The sequence below is a fragment of the Mustela nivalis genome (genome assembly GCF_964662115.1).
Source record: "Mustela nivalis genome assembly, chromosome: 3".
Lineage (NCBI taxonomy): Eukaryota > Metazoa > Chordata > Mammalia > Carnivora > Mustelidae > Mustela > Mustela nivalis.
In genome coordinates this window covers 74003434-74021730 of record NC_139022.1, presented here as the reverse complement: position 1 = coordinate 74021730, position 18297 = coordinate 74003434, and the positions used below count along the sequence as shown (strand labels likewise).

At 38.5% G+C, this 18297-nt stretch overlaps 1 long non-coding RNA gene across 1 annotated transcript in view; it reads left to right on the top strand.

Annotated features, from left to right (window-relative positions):
• Positions 1-1615: 1615 nt before the first annotated feature.
• Positions 1616-18297, top strand: part of LOC309861646 — a 151228-nt gene continuing 134546 nt past the window's right edge. The window contains exon 1 of the long non-coding RNA XR_014310088.1: positions 1616-1703. This is a non-coding gene — a long non-coding RNA (uncharacterized lncRNA). The remainder of the gene's footprint in view (positions 1704-18297) is intronic.

Genomic DNA, 18297 nt, shown 5'->3' with positions numbered 1-18297 from the left:
CGGAATTGCAAACACTTTCCCATGTTGAAATGGCTTGGATGATAGAGCTGCTGTTAACAAGAGATGCTAGTACAGTCTCTGTTGGGTAGTTCTGGCTTTGGCACTGGCTTTTCTTCTCTCTCAGGAATTTCCAGGGTTAAAGGAGATGCTATTCTTGGTATTATTACAAAAGCAAGGATTTTTTAAAAATCTGATCACTATAAAGGAAACTTGCAACTTTGCTCCCAACTCTCCCTGGGTCACTTGACCACAAAATTCCTGTGTGTTTGACAGAAGGCTGTCTGCCCCTCGGACTCCAGATTTCATGTCATGCTCCAAGGAATATGCAGATGGCAAGGATGCCAGATGAACCAACTCCATTTTCTCTGGGCTGAAGATTTTGGGCAAATTACAAAAAACATTATATATATATTTTTCCTTCTCTCCCTGAAGTTCTTCCTGAATTGTTTCTATTAGTTAAGGCTTTCTCCTCCTTGCAAATTGGAAGTTTTTAGCTCTAGAATCTTTTCCTTTAAGCATTTTGGGTTTTTCTCTGTAATAGTTTTAGTCTCATCTCCCAAGGGATGTCTTTTCTGCCATGATACAGGTCTATGCAGTCTCACTAGGCTAAGCTTTTCAATTCACTGCCTAATCTGTATTGAGGCTTACTGTTTCAACAAGATTTACTGTCTCTTCTTTTCTTTTCTTTTTAAAGTTCCTGACATTTTGGTTATCTCTACCATGATCCAAGTAAAGCTCCCTCATATTTGACTGTCCGGGCTTAGTTACAGAATCCATCCTGCCCACATTCTATGGCAGGAAGTGAGCTCTTGGGTTCCATCTGTTGTGTTTTTGGAGGGAGACAACAAAAGCAAATCTCAAGCAAAGATGGTAGGGCTACTTCAGGATCCAAGTTCAGGAGAGTAGCCAAGAAGTATTACAGTCTTTTGGAATCACCTAAACCCTGCGTCTTTTGAAGGCTGTCCAGGAAAGGCACTGATGGAGTCTTTGAAAGCTGGGAATTCACAATTCCTATGAAATGTTATAAAGCTATACGGAGGTCCGAGTAGACTTGGTACATTTCCTTTATTGAGGAGAGACTGTGCCACCTCTAAACATTTACTTACTGTTCTTTACCTACACATTTGAATCTCTATGGAATGGTTTAGATCCCAGACTCACTAGGAGTTTACAGGGTGATTCTGAGAGAGAAGTGGTGGCTTCTCCGATGTGACTGGTTGTTGTTTTTTTTTTTTTTTAATTTTTTTTGTTAAGATTTTATTTGACAGGCAGAGATCACAAGTAGGCACAGAGGCAGGCAGAGAGAGAGGGGGAAACAGACTCCCTGCAAAGCAGAGAGTCCAATGCGGGGCTCGATCCCAGGACCCTGGGATCATGACCTGAGCCGAAGGCAGAGGATTTCACCCACTGAGCCACCCAGGCACCCTGATGTGACCATTTTTATGTATTGCTTCATGACAACAAACTGTCATGAATGTCATGACAGGTCATGAGCCACAGTGTTCTATCAAACCCTGGTCAAGAATGGACTGCAGTGAAGTCACACTTTACGGGGAGGATTACATTCCAAAGATAATGAGTCAGTGAGAATCACAGAGGGGAAGAGTAATTCTTGGAAAGCTTTAAGGAAGATGCTCCATTGGAAACTAAGATAGAGCCAGTATTTCTTCTGATTTTTAAGCAGATGAGCACCAGATGAAGAGGTTGGCTTATTTTGGGGGGGCTGTGCTATTCTAAAAATATGTATTTTTAAATACTCCAATCATACTTAAAGGGAAAGCAGATTTGCCTCTCCAAATCTCTGGGGGCATTTTCTTATTGAAGGGAAGGCAAACAGATTGCCCTTAATTGCAATCTCAGTTGCAAACTCAATCCCTGGGTTTGTATGCCTAAATTTATGTAATTTCAACGTACATATGGTGTGGCTTCAAGAGAGTTCCTAGGAGAAATGTGGCCAGTCCCCAATTTTGAAAGATGGGAGGAAGTCTGGAGTCTGTCCTGCTGGATGGTGGTATTGAGGACAGCAGAAGTGTTGTGAAGAAGGGATTATTAAATGTATCCTCAGTGAGGTGTCAAAATCCCCATCCTCTGAATGAGCCTTTGTATAGAGGCTACTGAGATGTGCATGGGTAATTAGACTTCTGTGGAAAAGATCTCTAGTTAACAATATTGGAGCTGAAAGTCTGAGCAGTTGAGCTATTAATAATTTTCAACTCAGGAGACAAACTCTAGGGAACCTTCTCCTGAAATCTGGAGAGCTAGATAGGGCTGTCAGTGCCTTGAAAGACTGAGACCTTTGATCCCTCTGATACCAGAGTTTGGAGCAGATTATGCAGAAAAGCAGCAATGGCAGGGGAGAAATACTGGCATTACAGCCCCTGGCTTGGAAAATCCTCTTTCTCGGATTTTTGAAAGTTGATTGGCAGAGCTTCACTGAAAGAGCCTTATTTTGTTACTGTAAGTAACTTGGATGATTTCCCTTGAAGCCAGTAGAATCTCTTTATTAATACTTTTTCTGGCCAGACTAGTCTCAGGTGGCAGCACTGAGCTGCTAAGAAGAGACATTTCTATGGGTTTCTAGATAGAACTTAAATGAAAGAAGTCTGATTCTCTTGTCCAGGGACGTGTCTGCTATAATTGCGGGCAGGGGGAGCAGGATGTCCAGGGGATGTGTCCTCCAGACTTCATGCCCTAGAAGGCGTACCTGTTGAGCTGCCTCACCAGCCACGTTGAGATAAACGCCAATCAGGAACAACTGCTATTTGTCTGATAAGGAAAACTAAGATGACATAATAGTTAGTGGGTCTTAATTGATGTATCATGGCTGCAATGTTTCCTCTGGCTTACACTTACCTCGTAATGCTAGTCAGCAAGTTTGTGTGTCATAATTCCATGTTCTCATTTGTATTAAATCAAACACTTATCAGTTTAAATGAGGGAAACAAACAAAAACATTTACTCATGTATTGAGAGATCCCAGATTTGGTTCTGGATGGGTTCTAAACTTAGATGAATAGAGGAGGGAGAACCATAACAATTCACTGAGGTTTTTTTTCCTTTAGAAAATAAGGTGGCCGGGGGTATGGTGGTAGGTGGTGGATTTTGGCAGCCTTAGATCTGTTACTGGGCTGGCATTCTATGGGTCTGTGATGATCAGCTTGCTTTGCATAGAACAGAGATGAAATATGTTCTGAGACATGTTAGTTCCCCAATGGCTCTTGCCAGAACGTTTTTCTGTTGATAACAGTGACTCTGTAGTTTAGACTTTAGCAAATGAAAAGATCCCCTGTACTACTTAATAATCCCTATGCTAGTAGGTTTCTGATGAGCGGTGTAGCTCCAGAGCCAGATTTTGTGAACAACTCAGGGCACATGTGTAGATTAGTTAGCTGATGCCAAGTTGTAAAAGAGAGTGAGTTATAATAACAGTACTGATGGCGTGCCAGGCATTGTACTTATGGTTCTACCTGTCTTGTTTTATTAATGTTCACAATCATCTTAAGAGTTCAGGATTATTTTGATCTCATTTCATAGATGATTGTAATGAGGGTTAGAGAGTATCTTCTTTTTTTAAAAAAAAAAAAAAACGATTTTATTTATTTATTTGAGAGAGAGAGCGTGGAAGTAGGGAAGAGGGAGGGCAGAGGGAGAGGGAGAAACAGGCCTCCTCCCCACCCCGCTCCTCCAGTAGGGGCATCCTGAGTCGAACTCGGGGCTCAATCCCAGGACCCTGGGATCATGACCTGAGTCAAAGGCAGATGCTTAACCAACCGACTGAGCTACCCAGGTGCCATGTGGGGGATAGAGAGTAACTTGCCCAAGCTCACAGAGCAAGAAGGTGGCCGAGAAAGGATTTGAACGCAGGTTGCTTGTTGCCGGGAAGGCTCTTTTAAACATAGTGTGATGGTCTGTTGACTTTTTATGTTTACTGCATTAAACTGTTTTCTCCAGTGTTTTGGGAAAAGTGAAAATATCTCAAAAAGCTACATGTGATAAATGTTTTAAAATTCCCATCTAAAAACAAGCATATAACTTAACCAACCATTAAAAAATTTATATAAACTTATCGTACAATAAAATGTGGACTAATTTTAAATTAAACAGATTAAAATAAACATTCAGTATGATTTCCAGAGCTGTCAGCTCCTCACTCTCTGTTCAGTCAGTTAGAGACTTTTCACTATTTGTGTGTTCAAGAGTTTTAATTGAGTTAACTACAACCTCTCGGTGTTTTGAGAGTGTTACTATGGATGCTGTTACTTTGCTCTGCTTTGAGAAATGCTGTCAGAAAGAGACAAGCACACACAACTGAACTGGTGTTTTTTTCCAATGAAAAGGCTATTTAAATAGAAGGCTGGCTTCATGCTGATTACTGTTGATGAAGATTATGCCTGCAGTGAAGCTGCCTTGGACAGTCTCACAAGTCACCCTTTTTTGCATGTATATTTAAAAACGCCAAACAAGGGGCACCTGGGTGGCTCAGTGGGTTAAAGCCTCTGCCTTTGGCTCAGGTCATGATCCCAGGGTCCTGGGATTGAGCCCCGCATTGGGCTCTCTGCTCAGCAGGGAGCCTGCTTCCTCCTCTCTCTCTGCCTGCCTCTTTGCCTACTTGTGCTCTATGTCTGTCAGATAAATAAATAAAATCTTTAAAAAAAAAAAAAAACGCCAAACAAAAGCCAGTGCCAACAATAATGCTCTCATGCAGGCTATTTCTCCTGCAGACTGTCCAGAAGCCTCAAATAGCTCAATGTTTTTCACAAGTGAGTCCATACATTCCATAAGAATGCTGAGAAGCATTTAAGGGAGCAAATCTAGAAAAGTGAGGGTGACACTGGGAGGGAGAATGTCGATTTCTTACATTTTTATTTTCCTTTCCCCTGAAACAGGTTTGGTTCATGGGATCCTCTTCTTTGGGCAATCATGGCATTTTCTTATTTTTCATGGTATAACTACTTGCCTTTTCTTACTGCAGAGGAGGGAGAGTTGTTTCAAAGCACATGAAAGACATTTTTGTCTTTCAGCTGCCCTAGTGTGATGCTCTCTCTTCTACATACCACAAAAACTGGACCCTGCCTCCTCTGTGGATTTTAATCCATTTCTGTTGTCTTTATTATGATCGGAGGGTGTGAGATGAAGGAGAGATAGCACTTCTCACCGTGAACTATACTTTATTAAGGATCCACAATAGGGTGGGCTACTGGGAAGACAAGCTTTATGTTCTCTAGATTTATAAATGTTTTCCCCAATTCTCCTCTGTCTTTCTCATTGTTTCTGCTGGCTTAGGGCCTCTCCTGTCTTTCTCTGGCTGCTCCTGCATCAGATTTTTTTTTTTTTCACTGCATTGACTGGTCAGCCTGTTAAATATCGTGAGAATAAGCTACTCCCTGTCCTGGCATTGCTTTTTGAAGGAAACATTTCCTTCCCTTGTGCAAGCCAAGGAGTTACTTCCATGGGGAGAAAGTTGGAGTGCTGATTGGAAACATGCATGATTGCTGGTTTAAATTTGGCTTATTTGCAACAGACAGAGTTTGGGAGAGATAGGAGAGAGGGGTTCTCCTGGTTCTGAGGTGGTTCCCACATCTGTTTCTTATTAAGAGCACTGTGGAGAAAGGTTTTGAAATTAACTTGGTTGTGGAATAATAAAGTAGGCCTCTTAATATGGGGGATTATAAATGATTACCCTTGAAAATGAAGGGACAACTTTTCATCCCCTCGGTCTTTCACTTTTTCCAAGGTGGTTTGGCACCAAATATAAAGTGGAGAAATATTCTGTATCCTCTCTATCTGCAGTGGACAAAAGTGCTGTTTTACTTCCTCTTCCTAAGAGTCTAGATTCAGGCTTTTAGGGCACAGAGTATGTAGCCAGCCAAGAGCCATTCATCCACATGGCCCTAGCTCTCTGGAACCCACAGAGGACAGGGGCATCTTAGGGACATACACAATTTTGTATCTAAAAGGGAGAGGCCAGTCTGCTGGTCTTACCTGTCCTGGAGCTCGCAGGTGTTGCTGTAGAAATAAGCACTGGGGTACACATCATAAAATAAAACAAAACAGTATATTTCATTTCAGCCCCTACCTCTTAAAAGGTCAGCATCATAATCAGAAGAAGACAGCCAGCCCTTATAAATGCTACTCTCTATATATTCTCATTTATTCATTTGTTTGTTTGTTTGTTTTTCTCCCCATATTGAATGTAAGAGCTATTATAGCAGAGATCTTGTTTTGCTATCTTATATTCCCTGTGCCCAGAGCAGTGTTTGGAAAATTATAAGCACTTTGCAATCAACTGTTGACTAAGTTAATCAAGGAAGCAATGGAGGAAACTCCCTGCCCATAAAGAGTAATTTTGGATGCTGCCTCGGACCCTTAACTGTCTTGGAGTTCTTAACTGAGATGGCTCTGCATCGGGACCAAGGTCCCAGAGTGGTAATAGATCAATCTCCCCACTCTGAGGTCAACTTGACCTACATTTTGAGATTAGGCAGGAGGAAGTCTGAGCTGTGGAAATGAGAAGGTAGATGACCTTCTGGACCACTTCCCAGACTATTTTCAATTACCATGATTTGGGAAGCTTTTACATTCACTGGGAACACCCTTACCAAAGAGTTCTCAGAATGGGAACAACAGTTGCCCATTTTATATGGTGTAAGTTTGCAGGCAAAGGACTCAATTAGTTCTTTAATGACCATCTAAGTCCATGATTCTCAGTTTCCCCTCTTTAAAGTGCCCCTACATTATTGATTTGAGAGTTATCTTAACTGTCTCTTGGTTTTAAGAGTCTGATCAGAAAATCACTGATTACCTCAGAAAATGGTGGTTTATAGTAAAGACAGATTTTACATCTTGTCATGAGAATTTGTATATTGTTACTTTGTAATTTCTCTGCTAGACGGTGTAGAAGGTCACCTCTTCATGCTTCAGATGAGAACGGAAAAGTTGTAACTGAAATAATTTCTGTTGGTCATCTTCTGTCTGAATGAGGGAGGCAGGTCATTCCAAATAAGAGAACCCATATCAGGACATCTCTAGGCTTGCCTCTACTAAGGCAGGGGTGTCTCTAGTCTGTACTCACACTTCTGAAGTGGTCATGGAGGCAAGTATCACCACAGAGGTCTGTGACTAATCGCAAGGCCTGTGCCTAATAGCTCATTATTTTTTTAATACTATCTGAGTAGAAAACAAGAGGCCTTTTGAAATAATCTTCTAAAGATGTCCATCTCAGAGTTCCAAACCTTTTATTTACTAGCTAATACCAAGAAGTCTAATTAATGTAGGAACCAGCATCCCTAATCTTTGGATAAAATTGTTTTCAATTTCTTGGGCTTCCACATAATCTACTTGACCTCTCTAGCTTTTCTGTTTATAATGAGTATCCACTCTAAATTAAATGAGTACTTGATTTACTTTCTTCTTCTAGTTCAGATTTTCCAAGTATTCAGAGAATCCTATTGGTCATGCTTAATTTGTTGTAACAGGTCATACATAGCCAGTGTCTGGATTTGTACCTGTGGGCTAAGTGACCATTTGGTTTCTGTCCACATTGGCTTCCATGAGGCTGCAACTGGAGAGCTCTAAAAAGAGATTTCCCTTAGAAGGAGACATGTATGTGGCCATGATTAAAAACATTGGCATGTTTGGGATAGAGTAGGATCAGAAACCTAGCGTCCTTACTTCTGTCAGTTCTTGGAATGTCAACTCATTAAAGAAGAGCATTGAAGAATTTAGCTTCCCTTGAAACTGAAAGCAACCTTGGATAATATGTTGATCAAACACCTCATTTTGCAGATCAGAATCTGATGAACAAATTCCTTGGCCAAGATCACAAAGGTAGTTAAAGGCAGAATGGAGATTTTTAGTAGACTTGCTCAAGGAGTAATGACTTGCTTTTGGCAGATTATCTCTTATAGTCCCCTTAAATCCGCCCCTCCCTTATTTTTCCTTTGTGAAGAACAGAGTTTAATATTCAAACAAATATATTAAAATCAAAATTAGAAAGCCAAATAAGAAGGCAGAAAATAGTTCATTGGTAGGTTTTAAAGTGTTTACATCATCTAGCTTACGAAATGAAAATAACTTTACCCAAATTTTGGTAATATTATTGACCTTGTTTGGGCCCTTTGACTTTTTTATGGAAATTGATAATATAGCTCTGACTGCATCAATGGAAAAAGTGCATAGGTGTGTAGAAAATATTAATATTAGTATTAAAACCCAAACTTCTTTTTATTGAGAGAGAAACCCAACTTGGTGAAAAGAAACAATTTATAGAACAAAAAGAACATTAACTGACTTCAAGTACATAAAGCAAATATAACCAGGGCAACAATATATTTATCTATTAGTGTTCCTAAGGAGACATACTGTGATGACTACCTAGTATATTTACTTTCTGTGTTCATAAATTGTGCTTCTGGAGTGTGTAAATTATCCAGATGGTAGTATTACAAAACTAAACTTCATTCCAAACCTTCTTCTAATGAATACCAATTCTTACTTACAATAGCTGAATTTAAAGATTTACATAGTTTTGAATATTTTGGTTTTTTTAAATTTTCTTAACAATTTTATTTATTTGTCAGAGAGAGAGAGAAAGCATAATAAGCAGGGGGAGCAGCAGGCAGAGGGAGAAGCAGGCGCCCTGCTTGGGGGACTGGATCTCAGGACCCTGAGAACATGACCTGAGTGGAAAGCAGACGCTTAACTGACTGAGCCACTCAGGCAGACGAATATTTTGACTTTAGAGTCCTGCATGTCTGTCAGAAATCTCAACATGTTTTACCACAATTAGGTGAGCACAGATATTACCTGTGGACTATATTTTGCTGATGAGAGTCTGAATCTCAGGACTAATGGGGAATGGATAGTGTGGTGTTCACTAAAATGTGATTAGGCAAGACAGTACACTCTGTTGTTCCTATTTATGTTACATTTATTCTTTTTTTAAAAAACTGTTTTATGTTAGTCACCATAAAATACATCATTAGTTTTTGATGCAGTCTTCCAGGATTCATTGTTTACACACCACACCCAGTGCTCCATGCAATACTTGCCCTCCTTAATACCCACCACCGGGCTCACCCCACCCCCCTCACCCTCCTCCTCTCCAAAACCCTCAGTTTGTTTCTCAGAGTTCACAGTCTCACATTTATTCTTTAGGAGTTTAATATAGAAACGTGGGTTATAAAATGTGGTAAAGGCCATTTGTCAATAGGATATAGATACAGGGAAAAAGAGCCCTTTATGTTCTTTCACCATATGATATGTGTTAAAAAGCAGAAAGAACGGTACCCTGTAGATTGACATTAGGACCTCTATGTTTCATCTCCTCTCCAGTTTAGGATCACCTTAGTCTCTGCTGGTTAGAGTAAAGCTCTGGAAAACAACACAGCCAACCTAATCACTTTTGTCCTGGTTGGGGATTGCTGACTTTTCATCTTTAGTCAGTGTTAGGAAAATTTAACTTCATTGAATTTGTTTTGGCAGGTTAGCATGATGTAAGTGTACTAAAAAAAAAAAAAAAAAAAAAAAAAATCACAAGCTGTTTAATTACAAGAAATGGAAGATAATTCCCCAAAGGCTGCTCCTGTTATAGAGGTAGTCATAACAGCTTTTTTCATATTTTCCATTTTTTACCATTTCAAGCTGTCCAGAGAAGAAAGAGTGATAGTGCCTGCTGAGTGTACTGCCAGTATGCTAGACACTGAGATAAAGAGCATCAGTGACATGTCAGTTATTCTGGGGAAATCCAGGCTATTTGATAAAACAAAAAACAAAAAACAAAACAAAACAAAAACCAACAACCATGAGCTTGAGGTAACCTTGGTGAAACCCTTGAGGAAAGAGCTTATCAATATTAAAGGACATTTTGATAGTCATTGGAGATATCTATTTCACCCTTTTCCAAAAGACTTTATTAGCTTGGGTGTTGTATTTTATATGTAGAGTCAGTAGGACCTCTTTCATCCTCCCCTCCCCTGCCTCTTCCAAAAAATCCTCAGGACTGACTACACATCAAATCACTACATAACATACTACCAAATCTCAAAAGGAATAAAAGCACTAATATGGAATCATGCTGTCAGATCTATCATACCTGTTACCCCCAGCTAATCCATGCTCTTAACAAAGCATGCAGGGTCCTTTGGCAAACCATCTTTCAGAAAAGGGAAAATAACAGCAGGTGACACTCCCAAGAGCAGCTGGGATTGCCAAAGAATTACTACTTCCTTCACTTTGTGGCTCTGTGGAGTCATCAGAAAGTACAAGTGAAAAATAAAATCCACATGACTCTTTTCTTTAGGAAATTATTTGTAAGTTTCTGATATGGTTAATAGGATGAAGGCCTTTGTGGATAATCATACTTTATTTATTTGTTCATTTATTCAGAAACTTTATCGAGCACCAGTTTGTGCTAGCCAGTATGTTAAGTGGTGCACTGGTGAGTAAAGCAATAGGAGGCTCCCTTCCACCCTCGCTCCCTTCAATTCTTTACTTTCATATATTGTAACACAAGACCCTCTATCTGTAATTAGTCCTTCACACACATACTTCTTATCACCCTTCTCCACTTTTATTATCCTTAGCCCTTATTACTATCTAATATACAATATATTTTATCTATTTTTTGCCTGTCTCTCCCATTAAAATGTGGGAAGCCACAAAGCCAGGAATTTCTTTTTTATGTATTCATAGCTTTATATACTCAGCACTTAATATAGTATGTAGAAATAGACATTTAATACATGGTTAAGTAATCAAACAATGAATGAGTGAAGCAAGGAACACAGCTACAGAATGGCACTAAAGACCCCCTTCTGTTTTTTATTTAGATCCATTCATCAGTATTCATTACATTTGATTTTTCAACTTCCTAGCCATTTAATTGTTTCTTCTCCAAAAATGTCAGGAGTGAGTATCTGAAAACTTGATGAAAACACAATTAATTATGTCTGTAATGTTTCTCTGATCTACACATCAAACACACCTAGCAATAAAGGAGATCAGATTTGCCTGGAAAAAAACTTGTTCTTGATAAATTGATAAACATATGCTTGCAAAAGGGCTCAAAATCATCTGTTAAGAATTATTAATTGGGTTGATAAAACTTAGTTTGCTGGGTTCCTATGAAAAGTACATGAGATAAAGTAGTGAAAAACTTAGAAATCTAAATATTGTCTTTGGCTTATGGTAGAAGTTATGATATTAATCTGTTTTACAATTAGATTAAGGAAAAATGCCCAGATCCCTGGTTTACAATGCCTAGCACCAGAGGTCAGGGAGATGTAGAAGAACCAGCACAGGAGACTGAACAGGAACAGCAAGAGAGGTAGAGAAAACTAGGCCACAGTAGTGCCCAAGGTTGAGTGATAAACTCTGTCAGTCAGTTGACAGGTCAGTGAAAAGAAAGCATTAGCAAGGTAGAGGTTATTGATGGTTTTCATAAAAGTGGCTTCAGTGGAACAATGAGGGAAAAAGTTTATTGCAATAGATTTAAGATGGAATGTGAGCAAATATGTTGAGGACAATAGGTATAAACAATGTGTTCACAGACTTTTGCTATAAAGGAGAGAATTGGGGTATGAGGTTCGAATGGTTTTTTTTTTTTTTTAAATGATGCGCCAAGTAATAGCCTATTGATATATTACTGGAATGATTTTGTAGAAAGAAAAAAAATATTGCTGTGATTTATACAAAGACTTATTTGGGTATCTAATGGATAGCTAGTGATACTGGCCATGACTGAAACAGAAGTGTCAATGTTTTTGCCCATGCTTTTGGAGGATGATATTAATAAATAGTACAAATTTGATACAGATAATTGATATGGTAGATAATAAAATTAAAATATGAAATATCTTTCCTGTGCCAGAAATGAGAGACTGTACCTTTTGTGAAAGAATAAACTTAAAATTTTACTTAACAGAGGGAGATGTCAAGACAACTTGGACAGTAGGGAAAACATTATATCTGATGATTCATATTTCATGGCTTACCTCACCTGAGTTTAAGGTTCAGAGCCAGATAATTGATGCTATCAGAAAAACTCCATTCTGAGGAACTCTTTTTTTTTTTTTTTTAAGATTTTATTTATTTATTTGACGGAGAGAGGCAGAAAGGCAGGCAGAGAGAGAGGGGGAAGCAGGCCCCCTGTCGAGCAGAGAGCCCAACATGGGGCTTGATCCGAGGACCCTGGGACCATGACCTGAACTGAAGGCAGAGGCTCAACCCACTGTGCCACCCGGGCACCCCTTGAGGAACTCTTTTAACATAACCAGAAACTGGTTGAACGTCCAGGCACCATTGAAAGGAAATGAACATTTTCTCTGGAGGAACCTACTCTTTACTCAATTCTCATAGAATTTCCGTAGGTAAGCTCCCATTGAATAAGTAATAACAATCAGAAATAACAAACAATACAGTATAAAGAAGAATCAGCAGAAATAAAAAACAGCAGAACCAGACTCCTAATACTTCAGTGGAAGGGTTGGTTTTTGAACCTGAATAGTCTAAGGTCAGAACCCAGCTCGTAACCATTAAGTTATATTTTTTGGTATTCTAGACACATATTTCACATGTTTAAATAAATGAAAGAGAATTTAAAATGCACAGAATAAAAAAAGGAAGGAAACGGAACCTCTAGGAAAAAAATACTCATGGGAGATCTAAATGGCAGATTAGGTATAATTGGAGGGATTGGTGAACTGTAAAACAGAGCTGAAGTAATTTCTCAGAATATAACAGAAAGGCGAAATGATAGAAGATATGAAAAGGTTAAAATAAAAGGGGCAAATCAAAATGTTTAACATATATCTAATTGGAATGTAAGGAAAGACCTATTAGATAAGGTCAGGGGGATTAAATATGTGAAGATATGATGGCAGAGAATTTTCCAGAATTGAGAAAGGCATCAATCATTAGCTTTAGGAATCCCCCCAAACCCAAACAGAATAAATGAAGGGAAATGTATGTCCCTACATATCAAAGTCAAAGTACAGAATACCAGAGATCAGAGAAGATTTTTAAAAATATTCTAAATAGACTGACAATAGTCATCTTATGTGTAACAGTGGAAGGCAAAAGATGGTGGAATCCTGTCTTCAAAGTAGTGACAAAAAGTGCTTGTCACTTGAATTGCTTATCTATTAAAAACTATCTTTAAAGAACATGTTTGGGAAAATAAAAACAGATTATACTATCAGTAGAACCCCACTCTAGGCATCTCTAAACAATATACTTCAGGAGAGAGGAAATGTTGTGGAAGGGGTGTCTCACATGCAAAATTAATAGGGAGAACAGAAAAGTCCATCAAATATTAACTGCTTAAAACAGCAATAATAATAATGCCTAATATTTTGCATTTATATTTATATTATTTATATTTAAGAAAATGTAAAACTAAAATACTGATTATCAGAAGCATGTAAATTTGGAGGAAGATAGTTGGAGTTAAAATATTCTAAGATATGTGAATTTTTCAAGGTGGATAACCCAGATTCCATTTGAATTATGGAAGTCAAATTTTTAAGTGCAGTCACTAAAAGAAGGAAAAACAAGTCACTCTGTTAGAGAGAACATTGTAGAATTACAAAAATAAATACTTTCTAACTAGAGTACATCCAAGGAAGAGCAACCAGAATATCCAGAGATCTTGAAACAATGGCATAGAAATATTTCGTTTTGGTAAGAAAAGACCTTCTCTCTGGGGCAATTATTTCTCCAATAATTTCTTCAGTTTTATAGTCTTCAAATATTTTAAATTTATCATAAAAGGAAGGGATTAATTATACTATTTAATGTTCTAGCATTGAAGTAGGGCTATGGGTATTGGTTACAGGATGAGAGTTTGGGGCCTTACTATAAGGGAAATATTTACATAAATGTAATGGCTGCAATTTAAATAGTGCATTCTCCTTCACTGGAGGTTGTGGGATTGTCTGCCATGAAATTTTTGTGAGGGTAATTCCTGCCTTGGGTCCAAAGTTGGACTAAAAGAACTAAATGAGCTCTCTGCCAACTCCAAGAATAATAGTAGTAACTTTTTTAAAATGAGCTAATCACCATAAAGGCATTAATGTATTCAATTTTTGTAACACCGCCATTAGTTGTTACCTCTGTTTTGCAGGTAAAAGTGCTAAGGTTTAGAGACTTTAAGTAATTTGATGAGGATATGTGTCTTGTATGAAGGTTAACTGAGATTTCACTCCAGAACTGCCTTACTAGAAAGTGGAAAACTTTAGATCATGCTTCACTGAATCCCAGGATAGGAACATAGTTTTGCTCTAATGTTTTCACATTCTCACGAAAAAGCTCCCTCTGCCTCACCGTATTTGTGTAGAATATCATAAGTCAAGATTGGCAAAAGCACACAGACACACTCACACGTGAACACACACACATGCTAAATTCCTCATACGGGCATTGATGGGTTCTTCTTCCTTTCTGAAATTCAATATATTGTAAATTACAAAAGAAGGCCTTCATTCACACAAAAATACATTTGTCATGGTGAATTTTGAGGGTACTTTTGTTTTTTTTTAAATTGATTTTTCCTAATACATGAAAAAAACATTCCAGTACATGAAATAAACTTTACTTATATACAATTGCTTTTTTTTTTTTTTTGAGTAATGTTTTTTGTTTTTGACCCATTCGAGGATTTTTAATGAGGTATTTTGGTGTTGGGTATTCTTGTACTGATTCTGCTATAAATTTTAATTTTGGCTTTTCTACTAATAGGAGAGGCATAGCACAGCTACACTACTACTGAATGAAGAGAAGCTTAATTTGGAAGATTCCTTTAAAAAAATAAGTCAGTATGGAGTGACACTTAAGAGGAAATTAGGTAGAAGATAAATGGATAGAAATTGTTTTAGACAAAAAAAGAATAAAAATTGAGCATATCCGTAAACTGAATTTGCACTAACCTGAAACTCTACTAACTGCAAAATATTGAAAATATCCATTATGGTCCTGAATTGGGGTAAACAGAAAGGAGTTGCTCTATTATCCTGATTAGAGATATAATATTTCTAGGGTGTTTTCCAAAGATACTTGAGCTAGGCATATCTTTCTTGGAAGCAAATTGCCCAACTAACCAGATTTGATAGAATTTGGTTGGATTAGATGAACTCAAAGAAAACATTCCAAATCTAAATCCTTCTCTGAACTGTCTGGTAAACCTGTTGGACTCATAGGTCATTGGTGAAAAATGTCTCTGCTTTAGTGTGTTAGGTTCTGCTAAAGCTACTAGTAGCTGTCTCTGGGCTAGGAAAAGACATGAAAGAGTCTGACCCAAAGGAAACAGTGAAAATACGGAGTAGCACTGTTGGGACCTTGTCATCGAAAGTTCTTGCTTGCTGTGGAATGCACGTACACTCTGCCCTTTACTTTCATCGAGGTTGAATTTCAATTTCTACAGTTGACTTCTAGGTATATAATTTTCACTCTTCTAATTACCAAAAGGCAACAATTGCTTTTATTGTTGAATTTTAGAACTTACTTTTTCCTGTAAACGCAGATCTTAGCGTGATAAAACAGGAATGTGGCAGGGCTGCTCATCCCCTCCTCTCACCCACTGAATTAGGAAAGTGAGGTAGGACGGAAGGGTAATCTAGTTGAGAGTCACAGTCCACTTTGGCTTGCCTGGTTATAAAAGGGACTTCCTAGTCGTGGATATGTGTATGTGTGTAGGCATGTGTTTAGGTGGGGGGGCATTACTTTGCCACTGTCTTCTGAAGAAATATTGATGTGATCATGCTCCACCTAGGTTTGATAGTAGTTCCCTGAAGGAATGTCCTGAAAGTGGCTTGGGTTTAAACCTGTGGCTCATTAGACTTACTCTAGGGGACCTGTGGTTTTCATCTGCCCATACTCCTTTCTTGGGAGAGGTATCCCTTTCTCGCTTTACGCAGCTGTGGAGGGAAAGCTGTGCTACATTAAGGGAGGTTAAAGCTGAATTACACCTCTCTCACTATTCAGGTGCTCAATCAGAGAATTTTGAGACTATATCCATTGCGGTCACTTTGCCTTCCAGGAGGAGAGAACCCACATGTAGGACAAAGTCAGGCAAAGAGAGCGGGAGTTGAGATAGCAAGAAATCTCTGCATATGGTTTTGTGGAAATCCAGTTCTACACCTTGAGATTCCAGTTATATGAGCCAATTAACTTAATATATTTTGCTTCAACCTAGTTTTACTGGCTTTTTGTCACTTGCAGCTAAAACTGCTCACTACCTACGAGCTGCATGATTCAGAGTAAGATGGGAAGTGAGGTAGTTATTTCATCTGAGTGCTTATGATGACCAGAAATCGTATTTATCTAGAGCTTTAAAACTGACCCCCCTAAACTCTCACTTAGCGTTTCCAAGAGCCCTCATCTTTGCATTGTTTGCAGGTGACGACTGACTCACCAGATTCTGAAACACCTGACCCCCAGCTATCCTCAGAGGTGCCGCCCTTGATAGCCCCCCAAAATGAACACATGTGCATCATATGCTAATGAGGGTTCCTGTTGACCGTTAGCTCGAATACGATGTTCATTTACTTTTTCTTGACATATTGTTTCATGGTGCCTATCAATGACCAGATATTGTATTTTATGTATTGGTGAGTTTTTCCTGAAGGCATTGTGCTTTTCTGTGAAACTTTCCACCAGTCTCCTTCTCCCACTCATTAGTTATGATTCCTTAGGGAGAGATGTTCTTTGAATTTTCTGTATTTTTAGAATATTATAAACATAGAACGCTGAGTTAAACCTGACAGTCTTCTCCTCACCTCACCCAGCCGTGCCCTTTTCTTTTTTTTAACAGTCACGTAAGTTAAGTATGTGCTGTCAGCTTTAATTGAATTTCCTGAATTGTGTTTATGATTTAACCCTATTCCACAATTGGAATTTTAAAAAGATGAGTCTCATAGTTATCTTTACTAGATATGTGTTCATGCTCATGTTCACCCTCACCAATTTCTCTGCCAACATGTCAGGTTTTCATTCTGAGTACCATAAAAATGCATTTGTTTTAGCAGATGGAATTAAAGAATTACTGTATTTTAATGATGTTGTTTCCTTTGTTCAGTGTCCAGACCATGGCTCTGATATTCCAGTCCAGTCATGACTAGGCAAATTAAAATGTTTTAAGCAATATTTAGGATGGCTTGACTCCACCGTGCAAAAAACATGCTGGTAGTATCATAAATCCTTGTAACTTTGGAGATTTTTCTTGAAGTGTAAATACAGAAGTGTGGGATAGATTTTTCTTTGGGTGGTTTTGGAGGGGTGGCCATGCAAGAAATTGTTTTCAAAACAATCCCTCCTACCATCTGTGCACCAGAACACAGATTCATAGATCTGATAGCAACCGTCGGACAGAGCCAGAAGAAAAGGGCTCAGGAAACCATTGAGATCACCTACCCTTTGTGAGAAAATAACTGGGGAAAAAATGGCTTTATAGAGCTGACAGTTGCTTGACGGAGGGTATCTTAGTGTTTTGGGGATAACAGTTATTTTTGTGGTTGTTGTTTATATAACATGGCTTACTGTCACTTTACTGGCAAAGTACTATCTGCTTTTCTCTTATTAATGAAAGTTTCACAACTATATTATTAGGAGGTTCTGTAGGAGGTCCAAATTATCAAAAGAATACAGAAAAACATGAGTGAGTAAAGAGCATGGAAATGTTGAATTTGCACAGATACACTGATTTTCTTAGGTAAAAATATCTTCCTAATTTCAAATCCTCTCCAGGGAGCTAAGGAAAGCTTTAAATATCTCTTCAAAATTCTTCACAGCCAGACATCTCTTTTAAAGGAATTAGGTTACATCAGTTGATGTAATTAACGCAGATTGTTTGGGTGATTCAAATCCCAAAGGCAGCAGTCCGTCTGTGCCGCATGCACGTTTCCCCTCTGTGCAAAGGCGCCAGTGGTTTCGACTTGGGGTGTGTTGGGCTGAGGTTGAGGGAATGGGGGCAAGAGAACCAACTGGTGAAAGGTAATACAGAGGAGAACCATGTGCTAAAAATGTTGTTTGATGCTATCTGATTTCCTTTTAAATCATTCCGTGAAAAAGAAATACCAGTTTGGAATCTATTAGTGGTCAAAAATATTAAAATAAAACATCTTTTGTTCCTGTAGCTCTCTTAGTCTTACTCCCCTTTGAGCATCTGACAAGCACTGTAAAGCTAGATTGAGATGAATCTTTTAGTCAGTCGGTGAACTGGAGGATATACCATTTACTTACTTCTGACTTGCTGGAAGAGAGACTAGAATCTGTGCTTTCAGAGCAAATCCAATTGCTTTATTT